Source organism: Molossus molossus, unplaced genomic scaffold, assembly GCF_014108415.1.
Source record: "Molossus molossus isolate mMolMol1 unplaced genomic scaffold, mMolMol1.p scaffold_m16_p_12, whole genome shotgun sequence".
Classification (NCBI taxonomy): Eukaryota; Metazoa; Chordata; class Mammalia; order Chiroptera; family Molossidae; genus Molossus; species Molossus molossus.
Genome location: NW_023425347.1, coordinates 67,486,142 through 67,501,772, shown reverse-complemented (window position 1 = coordinate 67,501,772; position 15,631 = coordinate 67,486,142). Strand labels below are relative to the sequence as shown.

The following is a 15,631-nucleotide window of genomic DNA, read 5'->3' as shown; positions in this document are numbered from 1 at the left end:
ACTTCAATTTCTCACTGGCTTTAAGTTTGGTTTTCTGCGTGGCCCTGTTTTGTGGTTGGATGTCTGGTGAGATGTGAGGTGCCGTCAGCATTGAGTAGATACAGCTAGTCCAGGTAGTTACTCTAATTCCTATGGCTGCTAATGAAATTTCACATCACAAACATCTTGAATCAAATTAAATCATTTTATTGGGGGTATGAACATTATATATATACGTAATAATCCCCAATACTTTTATTTCATGTTTGTTTTCAAAGGCTTTTGTATTTAGTGCTTCCTCTGAGCCTGTTGAAATAGCCAATAGAGGCAATGTCTGCACTCGCTGTAAGATGAGGCCAGTGCAGCCAAAGAAGATGAGGCGGGAGCACCTGGCTTCTCATTTATTTGCCTTGCTCCTTCTTTCTCTCTTTTTTCTTTCCTTTGCTTTTTTTTTTCTTTTGTCCTGCTCTCTCTTTCTGCTTTCATGTTTATTTATATGCCATTTGATTTTAAAAGGATTTGAGTTGGCTTATAAAATAATATGGGAAAGAACTAAAACTAAAATACTCATAGATTTAAAAAAAAAAGCAGAGTCGAGCTAGGAAATGGGTGTAGAATGGTAAAAGGAGACAAGAAGGAAAATTTGTAAATTAAATGTGGCGAGGTGACTTCTCTGAGAAGTAATAGACCACCTAGCCTGAGTTTTCTTTATATCGAGCAAGGAAAAGTAGATGGTGTCCACCTTGATCCCATTCTCAAGTAGTAACCAGGACCCCAGCCCACCACTGTTCCCACCACACTCATGACTGTGGAGATAGTTGCCAGCTATGATACAGGACGGAATATGAAGCCTGAAGTCACATACCTAGTGTTTTCCTGTTCTCATGTCTCTTGCTTGAACTCATGTTGGATTGATTGACTTGTTTTTCATGGCCAGAGCAGGCAGTGACACAGAGAAGCTGCCTGAGCGGAGTTCGTTTCACTGACACATGGTGTGGACAGTGTGCCAAAGGAGGCGTTTTGAAGGGGCCTCCTTGCCTGCTGCCCTGAACTGAGGTGTCCCTGGCTCTGAGGCTCTTCACCCTCCCCTCAGACTCCAAGGTTGGGCACACAGGAACTTCATCCTCTCCCTCCCTCTTCCTGGTGAAGGTTCCTATAGGGAGTTCGGGCAGGTTCCCACTGCCCAGGACCCTGAGCTGGACGACAAACAGGAAAATCGAATGTCCCCCTCACTTCCTGGTCCTGACTCTGGAAACTGGAACTAGTCCTCAGCCACCTTTTCTCTTCCCAGTGTGCTCCTCACCAGTCAGTGGAGGCTTCCCAATGAGACAGACCCTCTAGTGCAAAAGAAATAGGGCACTGCCTGAGCGCCCCACAGCCCTGAAACACACACACCCTGAACGCTTCCTTGTCAGAAATACCAAGCACGGGGCAATGCACCACCCAGAAGGGAGACAGGCTTTAATGAAGTCCTGCGCCATCCCCCAGCCCTCACTCAGATACACACTTAATAGGTGTGTGTGTGGCCTTGCGTATGTCACTTGATCCCCTTGGACCTCCATTCTCTCAATATACAGTAAGAAGATAAATCCTCACCCTACTTCTGTGGACGGTACTTGTGAATTCAAACCAGGTGACACATGTGAAGACACTTTTCATTAAAGTGATCTATAAATGAGAGGGGCCCCTTCTGTCTCATAACTCTCCCCTCTTCTCACCAGGGGTCCTAGGAACCCCTGGGCCAATAAATGGATAAAGAAAGGAAAGGGAGGGAATGTCTGTTCCTGGTCTAGTCCTTGGTTATGTGATTCCCAGGAGGAAGTAGGAGACAGCATATGAGAAAGCAGGGGAGTGGAATGGGAACTCACATTTATTAAGCACTGCTAGGTGCCACTTGTTTATATTTGTTATCTCATTTAATCTTGACCACAACCCCATTCTTTAGATAAGGAAACTGAGGCTCCTGGCATTTAAAGTGACTGGCCTGAGGTCACACACCTGGCAAGTGGCTACATTTCCGTGTACCCATGTCTGTCTGACCACATGCTGCTGCCAACTGGGACAAGAGACGTTCCTAGAGGGTCCCCCGCATTCTTGCTGTTTCATCCTGAGTCGTGAATGTGGCTGTGTAGGATGCATTCCAGTAAGCCTCAGAAATAGCTGCAGTAATAATGAGCAGCAGTTTCAGTGCTTCTGGGAGATCGTAAATGAAAGCCTTTGGTTCAATATTTGAAAATGTCAGGATGATTTCTGAGATTGTTTTTAAAATCAGGCCACTTTTAGGAGTGGCAACATGATACAGTGGAAGGATCCACCAATTTCTCATTCTAGCTGTAGCTATAGGACTTTAAGTGGACCAAACAGTTCTGTGCCTCAGATTGCTGTGCATAATATGAGGATAATAACACAGCCTTTTCCACTTTACTATGTGTCCTGACATCAGGTGATCTGCTAATGTGTTGGTAAGTCGTTAAGTGCTGCACTAATTCAGGATAGTACAATGGTCAACCAGAAGATAGGACGTTGTAAGCAGGGGATTTGTGAGGGTGAAGCAAATACTAACCCCCTGTGATAAGATAGCTTTGCTTTCTAGTCTGCCTTCCAGATGTTTTGTTCAGTTATCTACGTGCATCTCAGCAAAAGCTGATTAGCTCTCTCAGACATCACTGTCTAACTGTTATTAATGCGCAAGCTGATCAAATTACAATGCCACAGATCCTACTTGCGCTGTTAATATTAGATTTTGGATTCCGGTCTATAATGAATGATTTTTCCTCCATGCATTGGAAAAATTAGTTAGCAGAGTTCATAAGAAAGTTTAATTAGCAGGCTGTTTGTGAAAATAGCGGTTGTGAGTCATCATTAAGAATGAACTACATTTCTCAGGGTTGCATTTGTTCTTTCGTTTCTTGAGCAACCACATAGGACCCTTGTGTTTGAGAAGCTGGTATCTGGGTGCTGCCCACTTGAACTGCATCATGTAATAAACTAATGATTTTAAAAATGGCACATTTTAAAAGCCAGAGAGGAAGAGGAGGTGTTTGTGTATTTGTTTATATGTGTCTGTTGTCCAGGGAATATCATGGACCTACTATAATCTAGGACTATGGTATGCTGGATAGCCTAGTGATTAAGAGCTAGACTAACTGCATTTGCATCCCAGCTTTACCACTTACTGACTGTATAACAGGCAAATTTTCACTCTCTCTGTGCCTCAGTTTTCTCATTTGTAAAATAGGGATATTGATAGGATTGTTTTTCGCATCAGTATATTTAAAACATTCAGAACAGCACCTGACATATAGTAATATAATTCTTACAGCAGTTCTGTAAGGTTCAGTTATTATTAGCCTCATTTACAGGCAAGGATACAGGCTCAGAAAGGCTAAGCAACTTATCCAAGGTCACACAGCTTCTAAATGGCAGAGCAAAGTTGAATTTTGCTTGTTTGACCCAAAGCTTCTATTTTAATCTACGATACTATAGTGTCTCCCATTGTCATATGCCTAATTAGTTACCTATAGCTAATGTGCATGTCTGTGCTCTTGCTAGAGTGTCCATACAGCCACACAATTGTGTTTTGTTTTTTCCTTGGGTCTTTGATTCTTGTAGAGAAACTTCTTGAGCTCACTGCATGCTGATTACTGACACAAATGAGCTAGAACCACACTTGTACAACTTATACTGACATCCAAATATATCTTTAGATGTCTGACACCCTCCCCACTATATATTTCTGACCTGTGACTACATCATCTAAGAAGCAAGTCTACATAACATCATCTGAGAAACAGAATCATGGAGTATCACAGTGAAAAGAGACCTTAGAAGTATTCTCTGGCTTGGTCTTCTTGATTTCTGCCAACCCCTCTGGTATCTCAGGAACTGTAGCTCAGAGTTGGAACCCAGACCCCCCCCACACACACACCTCAGGGTGATTGATCTTGAGATGGTATTCAGTCTTGTGTCAAAGAGTAATGTTTATTGGGAATCCCATCCAAAAGTCTTTCCCGAAGACTTTTGTAGTAGGTAATATGTTTTTAAAAAGGGATTCTGTGACCAAATGAGTTTGGGAGACTGAAGTGAACCAACTTAAAAAGGGGTTTCTTTTTCTCACCACATCTCTGAGTCTGTATTAATGTCCATTATAAATCTTAAAAGGAATGGTATAATACATAGCACTCAGTACCCAAGGAAGCTTTCCTTTCTTCAGCATTTTGTGGACTGTACGTTCTAAACCAGGAGGGAAGAGGGGAGCTACATTAGGGGTAAGTTCGTGGGTAGAAGGGAAAGAGACAGTTTGGGATAGTTCCCACCTGATGATCTCGTCTCTTTTGTTAAGAAAGAGGTGATGTCCTCTTCTGCACATGGGTGAGCAAGTGGATGCCATAGAAACTCTTACTGACTCTCAAGAGGAACAGGAAAGGGAGCCACATGGATCCCCTCTCTATCAGAGCACAGCCCTGTCACATGCTCGGCATTTTTGTTGAAAATTATGAAGTACGGCCCTGGCCGGTTTGGCTCAGCGGTTAAAGTGTCGGCTTGCGGTCCTGAGAGACCCGGGTTCAGTTCCCGCTAAGGGCATGTACCTCGGTTGCAGTTTGTCCCCGGCTCTGGTTAGTCGTGCGGGTGGCAGCCACTCGATGTGTCCCTTTCACATCGATGTTTCTCTCTCTCTCTCTGTTCCTCTCTCTCCCTCCCACTCTACCTGAACAAAAAAAAAAGGAAAAATATCCTCGGGTGAGGATAAAAAAAAAGAAAGAAAGAAAGAAAGAAAATTATGAAGTACTGAGCATGTCCTGGGGATGATTTAAATTATGGGCTCATTTGGTTTCCTGATTGTTAGGGTGGCAATTCATTTTCCATTGCCCAAAAGAGCTGAGCCATTCATTAGAAGGTATTTACGTCTTGTGGTTCTTACACACTTTCCCAGGCACTCCTTCATTGTCCCCTCTCTCCCAGGTGCTGCACTCGGTGTGGTGAGGCTGGTCACACTTGCTTGGTGTAGCCATTTCCAGAGAAGCCTACTTAGCTTTAAAAAAAAGGGGGGGGGGCTTTCCTCCTCAATTCCTATTCTACAGACTCATTTCTGCATGAGTTCTATTGTGCTTGGGTTTTCATTCCTTTATTTTGTCTTATTTCTTACCTGCAAGCTGAATTGTGGTGAAAAGGGAAGACATACTTTTGTTCCTTGTTTCTTTTCCTTTTTTTCTGGATCTGGGGAATCGCTATGCTTTTAAACATTTGTTGCAACTGAACTGAGCTGTCAGAGCATGGATTTGAGCTTCACGTCTGGTACTTTGCTATCAGTGAACTTCTTGACGACAGGGACGGGGGTATTCATCTCTGCATTTCACACAGCTGCTAGTGGTAAATCCAAGGCCAGAGAACCCCAAACCCTTTGTTCAGAAATGACATATTGACAACGATTTTCAAACACAGTCCTTCTCCAGCTCATATTTGACATCCTGACTTATCACTGCACAGACAAGTTACTTTACCTCCTTCGTCGAGAGCCATGAATTTCCTTTTACTTCAAATAAAGGCAGCCTTAATACATTTATATTCAGTTAATATTTGTGAAGCATCTACCTTGTGCCAGTCCCTCTCGCCTAACTTATCTCATGCAGTCTAAATCCCAACGTGATATCAGGCGCCTCCCCATGTCCTTCGTATTAATAATGTCCGATGGGAGATTTGGAAGCCGTTGTCTTTGTGCCTGAACACAACATTTCTTTCACCCACAGACCTTTGACCCAATTTGCCCAAAGGCTCATTGCAATGTCGGTAATTAGCATTAACCTGATAACTTTTTCTACCTCTTCGTCCTTTGTTGCTAAACCCTAATGTAACATCCGCTACGTTTCTGGACTCACCTGCTGGTTCACATCCATTCTGGGTGGAAAGTCTTGGCTGTTTGATATCCAGAACTGTGTTTCATGTGAGAGTAAGCCAACCAAGAATTGAGAGTTCTGGTCCATTTCCCTGGCTAGCTGGGAGTTTGCCAAATTCTCCCTCTTTTTGTTTCAACCCTTGTCAAAAATATTTTTAGATGTGTGACTATTCTTTCCTGTCAGTGTAATATTCTGAACATAATTTAATTTTATATTGTTTTGATTAAGAATCTTTTATTGCCCCAGGGTCATCCGTCTGAACATTTCTTTTGCGTGATAAATGCTGAAGGTGAGATAGTTGTCAGGCGGCTTCTATTGTCCCCAGGATGTTATCTGGAATATATTTTCCTTTCAGTTTCTTTTTAAGCAATACTGATACTTACTTTTTACCTTATGAATCACCTTTCTTTCTTGAAAAGACAGAAGAAAAATAGGGTTCAAATTAGTTCCTTTTTTATTTATTGAGGTTTGTTATTGAAATGTATAAGAACTATCATTTGTAGCAACTTATTTTATAGGACAAACGAAAAGAAGTTAAAAAAAAAAACTCCTTTGAGAATTGGTTGGTTGGTTTTCTTTATGAAATAGTGTAGCTTTGTAGCTGGTCCTTCCTGCTTTAGGACTGCTGAAGTCACTGTGTACACTGTGTGATTTTCCATGTGTTTTGCCCTAGTAACAGAGGCATTGTTTCACTTGAGCATTCGGCTGATATTGCCTCTGAAATCAGAAAACACTTTTAAAGCCTATATGGGCTTTGGAGCCAGGTAGTCTTGGGATCTGAGACCTCTGGACATTGGTCTGCTTGGTTGTAAATGGCAGTGATGATGCTTACCTTGTAAAATTGCTTTAGGGGGTAAATGAAATGATAGAAGTAAAGCACTCAGGTATAACCAAAAAAGAAGATAAATATGTACTGATTAACTAGATGGGAGGAACCCTTTCACAATCTGTATGTATAGCAAGCCATCAAGATGTATACTTTAAGTATCTCACAATCCTATTTGTCAGTTATACCTCAATAAAGCTGGGGTGGGGGAGAAATAAAGCACTCAGTATGTTGACTGGCACACAGTAAATACTAAAAAAATAACTCTTTTTGATACTGTTCATTTGATTATTGCATTCATTCATTCATCCATTCAACATAAATGTATTGAAAGCCTACTATGTGCCAGACATTGGTCATACCAAGGTTAATATGACCCCTGTCCCTGCCCTGAGGAACTTGGGGTCCACAGAGTAATGCATTTAGTTCAGTGAGCTTACACTAAATGCCCACTGTGCGCCAAGTGCTCTGCTTGTTGCCATATTGACGCCACATGATGAGTTCTCAGCCTCTGGGAAATTACATCTACGTAGGAAGCCAGGATATAGCCTCTGGAAATAACCAAGTACTGGTTCAATGTCATTTTAAATATTTTGGGAATTCAGAATAAGGAAGGCTGGGTCTTTTCTTTTTTAATAGTGTTTGTTGTTGGCAGAGAACAGACACACTCAACATTTCAGATGTCTAAATGACTTCTGAGTCTCTGCCAGAGGTACGGGGAGATCTCATCCATGCATCTGAGTACCGATTCTGCTTAGAAACAGCATCACCAGTCCAGGTTGACATCAACAACCCTTGGCCTCCTGGAAATGATGGCTGTAAACTCAGGGGCAGTCTGTTTTCCTGAAGGGATGGTGCTCACGCTGCCCCTCCTCTGGAGGGCTCTGCTCTGTCTTTGGCCTGCTGTCTCCGACCAATCTCTTCAAATTAGGCTCAGCTCAGGTACATCCTCTAGAAACCCTCTCACCTCCTCACTGTCATACTCTAAGTCTGTCATTGTTGATTCATGTGTCTTACTTTCCTGCTGGATCATGAACTTCTTGCTTCTTCCCTGGTCCTCAGTTTCCAAATCTGTGGAAGAAGAGACTTGAAGATGATTGATACTTAAGTGCTTTCTGAAGTGCTTAAGTGTCATTCTGTGAGGTCCCAGATCCAGTCTGACAGACAAACCACATGGAAAGGTGGGAATGGGGTACTTTTAAATGGAAAGAATGAGAACTTGGAGATAGTACTAGAAAACCCAGCCTCTCCCAAAGTCTCAGGCACATTGTGCGGTGTCAGGGCAGGTGTTTGGCACACAGGTGAGCACATATTCAGAAAACCAGGGCACAACTGAAAGGCTGTCATGGGAAGGCTGGGGTATGGGTCTGGCTATTATTATCCAGCCAAATAACCTTGGGTTTGTTACTTCTCCTCTCTGGGCCTCAGTTACCTCTTCTGTAAAACAGGGCTAGAAGGGGACCTGCTTCAGAGGTTATAAATATTTAAATAATGATGTATATAAAGTGGCCCATAGTGGGTACTTAATAAATAGTTTCTATTATTTTTATTTTCTCAATTAGAAATCAGAATAAACTGAAACTGGTTGTGAGCATAGGTCTAAAATAAATATAATTTAGAACCTTTGAATCTTAGCATTAGACAAGATCTTATAGGTTCATCTTGCTACCTGCTGTAGCATCCCCTGATAACATGTGGGTCTAGCTTCATGTTTGTCATAGTTCTAGTCATGGGGCCCTCACCACCTCACAAGGAAGCCCATACCCTTATAAAATTATTATTTAAAAGTTCTTCCTTTATCAAAGCAAAAATCGATTCCCTCTTCTATTGCCTGATTCTCACTTTCTACCTGGGGGCCCCACAGAGGAAATCTACCTCTGCCTTTCCATGACTCACCACCATCAGACATCAGAAATATTGGAAGGGGCTTTGAGCACCTTTAGAGTCTTCTCTCCTTCGCTAAAGCCCACGAGTCTTTCAGATGTGTCTCATGGGATCTGGTTCCATACCTCTTAACAGCATAGACACAGGTAAAAGATGGTAAAAGATGTTGCCACTCTTCCTGGTTTCTTTCTGTTTAGTATATGGGGAATTGAGGGTGATTAAGAGGATGTAAATATGTATATAAATAGATAATATTCATTCATTCAACCAACAGAAAATTACTGTATGTCCAAAAAATGTCGTGGACACTTTGGTAGGTCTTGGGGGTACAGAGATGAATAAAATATCATCTTGGCCTCCAGTTGCCCCCTACCTAGTGAGGAACAGAGACATATTAAGAGATAATTTGGAAAGGTGTTTCATTGAGAGTGTTCACCTGATCTTTAAGGCCAAGGAGGGGGCTAGAGTGATTTTCACATGTCTTACTCAGCAGCACTGTAGAACCAGCTTGAAGAAGTCAGGGGTGCCCCTTTCCTCTTTTCAGTCATTTGCTAAGTGCAATGGTAAGTTGTCCTCACATTTACGGTGCCATTGCGCCAACACACCAAGCATGCTCCTGCCTCAGGGCCTTTGCACATGATATTCCTTCTGTCTGGAATGTCCTTCCCTCAGATTGGGGGACTGGCCACCTCCTTTCCCTCAGGTCTCTGCTCTCATGTCACCTTAGCAGTGAGGCCTTACCTGACCACTGTATTAAAAAATTGCAACCCCACCCCCCACACTGCCTTTCCTTTTTCTCTGCTTTATTTTCTCCCTAGAACTCACCATCATCAGACATACTTTATATTTTATTTATATGTTTCTTTTCCAACCCCCTCACCCCAAATCTGATGGCAAAAACCAATTGTTTTTTGTTCTCTACTATATTCCCAGTAAATGGAACTATTCCTGGCACATAATAAAAGCTCAGTAAATGTCTATGGGATAAATTAATATGTTGTTTGAATTCGGGTTGGAACCCCGTCCCTTGATAAGGAAACTCAATTCTACTCTTTCTTCAAAGCAACTCAGATGCCCTCACCTCTAGGAAGCCTTTCCTACTCTGCCCATTTAAACCCAGTCTCCACCTCCTCTCTGTTCCTGTATATAACTTTAAAAGGAAAATCTCAGGTATATTTATTATTTTTGCTGAACTATAATTATTTCTTAAATTTGTCTTTCTCTTCTACATAATAAGTCCCCTTGGTTATTTGGGGCCCATTCATAGTATCTAGCATGTAGCAGATGCCATTTCTATGTGGAATGTGTGTGCTTACTGCGTTATGTGCTCCAATGTAAAAGAAACGTATCAGAAACATTCTTCACCTTCAAGGAGGTTGGGCCTCACTGAGGATATGGCACCCTTGTAGGCAATAGTGTACAGGGCTGGAAGAAGAAAGAAAAGGAATCATCTAAGCATCTGTTATATGCCAGACACTTTACATGCATTATCACTTCTAATCCTTCCAATAACTCTATGAAAATAAAAGTAATATTAAGTCCATTTTACAGATGAGATTACTGCAACAGAAAGAGGCAAAGCAGGAATGCAAAATTTGAGGATGAAAAGAAATAGAAAATATTAAGACATTCGGAGAGCCTTCCCATCAGCACGTCCCTTCCCTGTGACTGGGTAAGATGTATAGGTGTGGGGAGGTTAATTTAACTTCGCCAGGGTCACAGCTATAGGCTGAAGCTGCAGGTCTTACAAGTCCCCAGGTGATGCCAATGATGCTGGTATAGGAACCATACTTAGAGTAGTAAGGCTTTGAACCACTGTGAACTACTGGAAGAAAATCAGTCCTCTGACTAGTTGGCTTTACAAACATTGAGTTTGCAGGAGAAAAGCCAAGATCAGACAGCCGAACACATGTAATCTCTCACAGAGGTGGGATAGGATGGGGAGGACCCATGGGTGCTCCAGAATCTCCAAGCAGCCCCAGTCAGTGTTCTGAAGGGAAAGAGACCCCAACACAGGGTGTGTGCCTCCCCTTGAGTTCTTACCTGATGCCTTTGCACAGAGGCCAGACCCCATAGAGAGAAGGCGTGAGCTGGGAAGTCACACAGACCTGGGTTCATGCAAATTCTAGCCCTGGCCCCACTTCCTGGTTGACTTTGGGTAGGTTGTTTAACACTTCTTAGCCTCACTTTTCTGATTTGCACAATGGGCCTGGTGTACCCATTTCATGCAGGATTAAATTAGCTCCTCTAACTAGGCCATTTAACAGTGCCTGGCATAAAGTAGGCACTGAATAAATTGTAGCTGTTCTTCGTCCACATGCTAATATAGTTAATCGTCACAGTGAACCTTTGTGAGGATAGAGATTATCCCTGTTTTTCCAGATAAGGGAACGGGCTGATGAGTTTAAATGACTTAACTAACGTTATACAAAAAAAATATAGTTTTCACACACACACACACACACCTATGCAGTAACAGCCACAGAGCTCTCTGACCCTCTTTTGGGTGAATTCAGATAGATTTCAAGGCAGCTGGCAGCGGGAAAGCCACCTCAGGCCTGGCAGGCAGGAGTCCTGCGGTGTGGAGTTGGCTCCGGTTAACTCAGCATGTGGATTACCGCCGCGCAGGTGATCTTGAGGTGACTGGGGATTTTATCATGTGCTTGGAGAACAGAATTTCAGCTTGAGCTAGGGGTTCTAACATCCACAAAAATGCCTTACTCAACTCAGAAGTTTTCATCAACAGCAGCTACCCATCTGGCTGCCCTCTTGAGGGCTTTGCAGATGAGGAAAGTAACTGTTAGGTTTCTGGAGAAGGACGACTTTTGAAGACAGAAAGAGCAAGCTGTGCAGGAAGCAGTGCAGAAATGCTGAGGTGCCTTCCGGCCAGCCAGCCCTGCATGGGGACAGGCAGCTTCTCCGCGCGGCCATCAGCCATGAGGATGTCACATTTGGAGTCCTGTTGTCATAGCCCCCAGAACCTCAAAGGCAGGGGAAAACAACTTCTATCCAGAATGACTGGGAAAATGAGGGGTTCTAATCAACTATGATGGCGACGCTTCCTCGAGTTTGAGTACAAATTTAAAATGCCGAACACAAGCTATCAAAGATAATCTACTTTTTCTCAGGTGTTTCAAAAACGCCTCAAAGGTATTTCAGGGCCTCGAAATAGTTGTCAATAACATTTTAGTTTAAATGGAGTTACTGTGGTTATGGCAAAGGGTACTAGATTTTGAGTCAAACATTCTTGACTGGGTGTCAGCAAACTATGGCCCAAAGGCAAACTGAGCCCACTGCCCATTTTTCTAAATAAGTTTTTATTGGAACACACTCATTTGTTTACATATTCTCTGTGGCTGCTTTCGTGCTGCAATGGCAGAGTCGCCTTGACAGGGGCCGGAGGACCCACCGATGCTGAACTATGTACTATCTCATCCTATGCATAAATATTTTACCCACCCCTGATCTAGACCAAGATCCAGCTCTGTAATGTAGGGGAAATCATTGTTTTCCCTGAGCTTCACTTTCCACATCTGTAAAACGATGATTATCTCTCCTGCAGTCCAGTGTTCCGGAGGGGTGGGAAAGCACTTTGGAAACAGAATCTCTGCTGAGGTGGGCAAGGATGGCTTTTATTTTTCACCTGAACTGTGCTTCAGGGGAAGCCGCCCAGGACGTTTTCTGTTTGTGTTTTGTTTCCAATCATCCCTGATGTCAGCGTATTGTTGTGTTCTCTCCTTTCCCGAGGTACACACCCTCTACCACTGCTCCCTCACACAAACAAACAAACAAGGTCATATGCCTCCAGAAACGAAAAATTAGTACAAATGTGTTTATCCATTCTTTTACTTAGCAAATATTTGTCGCGTACCCTCTATGTTCAAAGATGCAAACTTTCATAAGCTAGTTCTTGTGAGGAGATGTGTTATATGTCTAAGGGGAGGAGTTAAGTATACAAATTATTATAACAAAATAGAGATGTTACCATGTCATAGTAGGAAGACACATCACATGTTTGTGTGTGCATGCACGATTTATAAAAGCAGAAACAATCAGGTTCAGGTGTAAGAAAAGCTTGATGCTTTAAAATGTAGGCATTATGTGTAACAGTTTTCTCTTGGAAACCACATTGTAATTTCTATCCCAAACTGCCAAGAATGCATGTCCTCCTCATGCGTGGTCAATGGAGACCCCTCCCCCAGGCCTGCTGGACAGGACTCTCAAAGACTGGTCACATGTAAGGGCTGTAGATCACCTGGGTATCAATAAGCCTGGCAGTCACCATCGTTTCTAAATTTTGGAGGCAGTCTTTATTTCATAATATTTTATCTCTTTTTTTATTGATTTATTTTTCTTTACTGGTGACTCAATAAACATAACTTCAGTGATTTTATTTTTTATGTGTTCAACTTGCTATCAAAATAATTTCATAGCCCTGGCCAGTTTGGCTTAGCGGTTAGAGCGTCGGCCTGCGGTCCGGAGAGACCCGGGTTCGGTTCCCGCTAAGGGCATGTACTTCGGTTGCAGTTTGTCCCCGGCCCTGGTTGGTCGTGCGGGTGGCAGCCACTCGATGTGTCCCTTCACGTCGATGTTTCTCTCTCTCTCTCTCCCTCCCACTCTATCTGTACAAAAAATGGAAAAATATCCTCGGGTGAGGATAAAAAAAAAATAATAATAATAATTTCATAAACTAAGAACAAAAATGAAGTTTAATTTTCTGTTCTGAAAATACTGTCGCCATACCTGTATAGTCAAATCTTGCTACAGCTAATAAAGGAATAAGATGTAGTTATTTGGGGGGGCGGGAATAACATAGGGACCCTGTCTATGTGTGGGATGCAGGTACACACACACACTTAGCTCCAGGTTCCTAACTGGGTCCCTTGGGCCTTCCCAGCATGGTGGCTCTCTTGGTCCCCATGGGAATAGTGTTGGTATTTTTTGTGAATGTGTTTCATCTATGTTTTTCTATGTACATTTAAATACAGAACTGCACATCCATAACCCATCCAAAATATAAAGTTCTCCCTTATTTTATTCTCCCCTGCAGCTAAAACAGTTTCTGAAAGAAATGAATCTTGGATTTTTATATTTTCTACCTAGGATTTAATCCTCTATAGACTGTTTTAAAGAAAATGTTTAGTTCCACAGAGTACATTTTATTAGACTTGGCTGGACTCCTCCTGTGATGGCAAGAGGCATGTGAAGGAGCCTATTTGTGAACTAGGTTAACCGCAGGTAGTTTCACCGGGCTGCCAGTTTATCTCATACCTTTCAATTCACAGGCAAGTCTTTCCACTTCTGTCGTCCTCCGGTTCAATGCAGTGTTCTGTTTTAGAGTTGGCAATCATTATTTTATATCAAGGAGAATCTTCAGTCTTTTTTCCCTTTACTTTCTGAAACGATGTTCATCTGGTTTTTACTTTTCCTAAAGCACCCTCGTTCTTGATATTAAGTGCAGTCTCTCTCTAAAGCGAGAGCATGTCATGATGATTGTGCTCATTGCAGTCAGGTGCTAGGTGATGGTGGGTTTGGGACTGATGGGGGCAGGTGGGTAGGTAGGACACGGAAGTCCTTTCCTTCACTTTATCTTCAGGACCTTCCTAGGACCTGAGAGTGTTTTCCTTCCTCCTGAAACAAAGGTCTAAAATAAAGATAAATGTAGAATATATAAAATAGCCACTCTATTATTTATTTCAAATTTCTGTAAATATATGAATAATTAGAAAGAAAGATAGTGTATCAGGGAACATGCATCACTGGTAGGCGTGACCAATTTCTCCACATATTTTCCATCATTATGATGAATTATGAATTATTTGGATGTAGGTCCAATGTTTGCAGTTAGGTGGTGTTTTGTCTATATTTTTTTTTTTTATTTTAATTTTACACAATGTAAGTTTAGCTGGATAGGTTGACTCTCTGACCCATTTCCTAGATCTCATACCTAAGGTTTATCATCATTGAGATTATTGCTTTTAAAAATGTGCTTTAAAGCAGCTTAACTTGGTGTATGACTGTTTAAAGTAAATAATTATAAAATATTTTAGTAGAGTAGTTTTTAAGGCTTCTCTTATATACAAGGCAAATAGGACTAATAGATTTGCTTGATGAAAATTGATTTAATTAGGTAAATTTAGTTAGGCTTGTAAAGGTGCAGCCAAATTTAGGATAAATGATATTTTTAAACCAATGAAATTAGTCTCATTTACTTTTTGGTTTGCAAATATTTTCTCAGAACATGTGGCAGGGGCTTATAATTCACACATACCTCTCTCTCTCATGCTTACTCTTCTGTGTACACACACACACACACACACACACGCACGCGCACAGTGAAATGGGAAGAGAAGGGTCTCCGCAGCTGGAGGGTGCTCAGCATTCTCTTCTCCTTTTTCAGTTACTAATTCTGGCTGGTGAAGGGCATATCTGGCGAAGTTTGCCCCTGCCCCTGTCTTTTCCTATTCTTACTCTGTTATTCCAAAACACAAAGGGATATCCTAATGGAAAGAATTTTCATTTGGGGCACAAAAAATGCATTTGCATTTCCTTATGATTCTCTTTGTGTCCTTCCTATAAAGAATAACAGAGTCACCCATTTTCTGATCCAGAACTCAACTTGTTTTCCAGGTTCCCTCCTACAACCAACACAAACACAGACATTTACCAACAAAACAGAAGCTGTTGGAAAGAGTTTTTGGCTGCTGAAATGGGCTCCTATCACCAGGACATGGCAGACTTTTTGCTGTATTGTCTCCCAGCCCTGGCCCCTTTACTCCAAAGGGAGCTTTATGTAATCAGTCCTCCTTGACATGTGATGTTCTGTCATCTTCTTCCCGTCGGCTCTGCTGCCGCCCACAAATCAATAACATCGCCTGGGAAGTTTAAGCTGGTTTTGCAGCCACTCTGAATTTGTGTTTCTTAAAGGGTGTGTCAGAAAAATGTAAAGTTTCCTAATGATATTTCTGGCTGATGACACATGGCAGAGCTGATGGACTATTTATAATCAGTGGCACGATCACAAACATAATTTTTATTTCACTTAGTG

At 42.1% G+C, this 15,631-nt stretch overlaps 1 protein-coding gene across 6 annotated transcripts in view; it reads left to right on the top strand.

The window, feature by feature from the left end:
- The window catches only part of ELAVL4 (ELAV like RNA binding protein 4), a 93,919-nt gene that overhangs the window by 52,620 nt on the left and 25,668 nt on the right, over positions 1–15,631 (top strand). The gene's annotated exons all lie outside the window — the stretch shown is intronic.